General features: G+C 44.1%; 1 protein-coding gene across 1 annotated transcript in view; it reads right to left on the reverse strand.

Moving 5' to 3' along the window:
- Positions 1-3,833, reverse strand: part of RMDN2 (regulator of microtubule dynamics 2) — a 68,310-nt gene extending 64,477 nt beyond the window's left edge. Inside the window, exon 1 of the mRNA XM_010855592.1 lies at positions 3,219-3,833. The gene's annotated coding sequence lies outside the window, so the exon portion shown is untranslated. The remainder of the gene's footprint in view (positions 1-3,218) is intronic.
- Between the last annotated feature and the right edge of the window lie 120 nt (positions 3,834-3,953).

The raw sequence follows: 3,953 nt of genomic DNA on the forward strand, positions 1-3,953 counted from the left end.
ATCTAGTTCCCTGCTGCTGCTGCTGCTGCTGCTAAGTCGCTTCAGTCGTGTCCGACTCTGTGCTCCCTGCAGTGAAACCACAGAGTCCTAACCACTGGACTGCCAAGGAAGTCCCAAGAATACCTCTTTAGACTCCTCCGTAATATACTAGACTACAAGCGTTGAACACATGGATTACCCTATTTGGATGTATTCCTGCATCACAGGTTTAAGTATAAAAGAACTAATGCTTTTTAAATAATAATTTTCCAGAAACTATCTTGCGTGTTGGTGAATATTATATCCAAGAGACTTAAGAATTCCTTCTCCTGAAGCCAAAGGTTCCAGTAGCAAGCCTGTGTGCTTAACCTGGCCTGCCTGAATTCAGGACATAGTTTGTGCTGTGCTTTGTCACTCAGTCATGTTGGACTCTTTGAGAACCCATAGACTGTAGCCTGTCAGGTTCCTCTGTCTATGGGATTCTCCAGGCAAGAATACTACAGTAAGCTGCTATGCCCTCTTCCAGGGGATCTTCCCAACCCAGGGGATCGAACCCAGGTCTCCTGCATTGCAGGCCATCTGAGCCACCAGGGAAGCCCATCACTATTTCTTTAAGCAAAAAGTATTTTTGCCTAACCATTATAAATATGAACTCTAAGTCTAACCATCTGTCCACTCCCATCCTGTGTAGGAGACATGCCAGCAGCAGATTCAGACCAGTTTGTAACTTGACCTAAAGTTGGAGGTAATTATTATCAGCTGGTCAATTTTATTTCTACAAAAAAATATATCATAAACTATTTCAAAAGAGTACTACAAAAAGGCAACAGATACAAGAAAAGTCACTATATGTTCATGATTTAATATTTACAGCACATCTAATAATCACTGAGCGTCAAGCTTGACCATCTTGGCTCTTTCTTGTCAATACAAAGATTAATGCAGGATGTTCACATGCTGACCTTGAGGTCTATCAGAAGAACTCTTCCTATTGATTGCTTTCTTGGCTCATTCCTGTTGGGCCTTCTTTGAACTTTACATTAAAAAAACATAGCCTAGTTTGAATTATTTTTTAATTTAATCGGTAAATAAATGGAAGTCAAGATCTACTAAGGAAGATCTTATTCCTGAGATGGTACCAGGTTTAAACAGGTGAGAAAGAGTTGTCAAATTTTGTTTGACCCTTTCTTTAGAAATTATAACTTTCCTGGTGGTTCAGACGGTAAAGCGTCTGCCTACAATGCGGGAGACCTGGGTTCAGTCCCTGGGTCGGGGAGATCTCCTGGAGAAGGACATGGCAACCCACTCCAGTATTCTTGCCACCACCCCATACCAATCCCAAGTTATCTCTTTGAGGCAGGTCTTGCTATTATCTCTACTGGGCAGATAAGGAAACTGAGGCACATAGCTGTCAAGTTATTTATCCAGAGGTCACCCAACTAGGAATAAGAACTGTTACCCTTGATAACTCCTGGTACTGTTGCATGATGAAGATTCAGAAAGCATCAACAAGGACATAAAGGAGAATGCTGAGTGAGTAGAGATGTTCAGAACTGAAATACAACTTCAGAACTTTAAAATCAACTGGGAAAAAAGCTAGAGTCAACGCAGCAGGTATTGGTTTCAAATAACCACAACTAAAGAATAATAGCTCAAACTATGTCTGAGTTTTATATCAGTGTAAAATGAATGTTCTAAGTCAATTAATTTGAAAAAAGGAGCTCATTAAAAAGAGTAACAGGAGAGTAATAGAACACTTGCTTGCCTGCAGTATAATTTCAAAGTTAATATTATATCATTTATATAATAACTTTGATATTTAATTATCACATTAGTAGTAGACACTTGCAGTTTATTATAAAAACAGTAACTTAAAAACATGTTGACTAGGACATTTCCTAGTTGTCCAGTGGTTAGGACTCAGTACTTTCGGTCCAGTGGTGAGGACTCAGTGCTTTCACTGCTGGGGCCTCCAGCAATCCCTGGTCAGGGAACTAAGATCGCACAGTAGAAAGAAAGATAAAAAGATAGAGAGAAAAAAAGAATAAATCTTGGTTTATAATATAGATACACATATATAGAGACAAATCAGACAGATTAATCAGATGCTAGGTATTATTCCTGCCACATGTTTCAATTAGTAAGGTGCTAATAATAATGTACAATAAGATATAATTTTATTACAAATTATTGGTATCTAAAATTAATATGTAATACATAATTAAAAGATTATTTGCAGAGATGAGAATTAAGAATTCTGCTGAAATAGTAAATCATCAAAATGTTGACTCTACAGAAACTTCTACATTAAAATTCCTTTGTAGAACATGTCATAAAAAATTAACTTTAGAAAACATTTAATTTTAATGTTCTAGTTTCAATTAAAATTAATTTTCAGATATGGAAAGTATGCTTTACCAAGTTATTTACAATGCTTTCAAACAATATTTAGCATATACATTCACTTAGTTCATCAGCAGATTCTCAGCGGGGAAATACATAAAATACAGAACTCTGATAAACTCGGAAGATGGATGAAAACTTCTGCAAATCAGGTAAAAGTACACAGTACGGGTTACAAGTGACCGTGAGTTGTAAGCATAAGGGAATTCTCTGAGACCTTGAATTAGCGATTAGATTCCCCACAGCGACCTGGATAACTCGATACTTTCTAAGTGAATTCTAATACTCCTATTTCATTCGGTTTTCACTTTTTCCCTCCTATTTAATAATTCTTTATTTCGGCCTCCCTGATGTTTGGCTTATCTGCAAATGTTTGTCGAACTAAAAATCTAGCATTCATTTTCTGTAAAACAAGTAGAGAATCCGAGTTTGCCAAAACAAAACAAAAAACGTTTGCCGAAGGCTGAAAGGTAAGAAAGCCCCAGGGCGCTCAAGCGAGAGGAAGGCAAGTGTCTCCGGCGGAAACTGAGCTGGGTCTGCTGCCCGTTCCCCACGCACCCCAAGCCGGGGGCCCGCGCGGAAATACTGGCGACCTCTGGGGTCGAAGGCGGCGCTGGAGGAAGCCGCTGTTAACCCGCTCTGCTGCCCCCAAAATACACAGCACCGCGGGCCTGCGGGAGGATGCCCAGCAGCAATGCGGCGGCCGAGAGGACGCCTGCACGACCCGGAAGTGCGGTGGCCGCCGCCGGAAGTGCCGCCTGGGCCCTCGGCTCTCGACCCTTGCCCGCGTCCCACCCCGGGCCGCAGAGACGCACACTGCCAACCGGCTGACGCACCTGTTTTCGCGGCGCTCGTCTCTCTGCTGTCGGAGACCTGGGACCTGCTGGCGGGGTGATCGGGAGCGAAGCGGCGGGCGGACAGTAGTCCGGGAGCTTCCGAGTCCCAAGGTCCAGCGCCGCGGCCGCGGTGTCCTGCCCAGCTACCGGAGGCGCCGGGGGAGGGGCCGGCTCCACTCGCCCTGCGGGCTCCCGCCTCTTCCCGCTGGCGGTCAACTCTCCGGGGCGGGGGCCCCGCGCATCTTTTACAAAAGGAGACAAGTGCGCCCTACCTGGCGCCTCGACTCGCTTCGGACTTTGCCGCCCGGTTGTCGCCTCCCCCAAAGCTCATCTCCCCGCCCTGACCACCGCGCCCTGGCTCAGGGCCACAAGCGGAGGTTCGGCGCGTTCTTGCTGCCTCCGGCGCGCTTTCGTCCATCACTGAGGCTCCCCAAACCCATCTTCTTGCCTTAGTATCATCCTTTTTCTCTACCGTTTTCTAGATAATAATCTTGAACCTTCCACGTGACAGAGTCAAACGTGATGTCTTGCACGAATTACTGATCAAATTATCCCAACTTTAACTCACTTTTTATTTTTTTTTAATTGGGGGATAATTGTTTTGCAATACTGTGTTGATTTCTGCCATACATCACCATGAATCAGTTCACAGGTATGCATATATATTCTGGGTCCTGAACACCCGCCCTCCCCCGCCCGGCCCATCTCCCTCCCCATCCTTCCTGTCTAGGTTGT

The sequence above is a fragment of the Bison bison genome, unplaced genomic scaffold (genome assembly GCF_000754665.1).
Source record: "Bison bison bison isolate TAMUID 2011002044 unplaced genomic scaffold, Bison_UMD1.0 scf7180017864366, whole genome shotgun sequence".
NCBI lineage: Eukaryota > Metazoa > Chordata > Mammalia > Artiodactyla > Bovidae > Bison > Bison bison.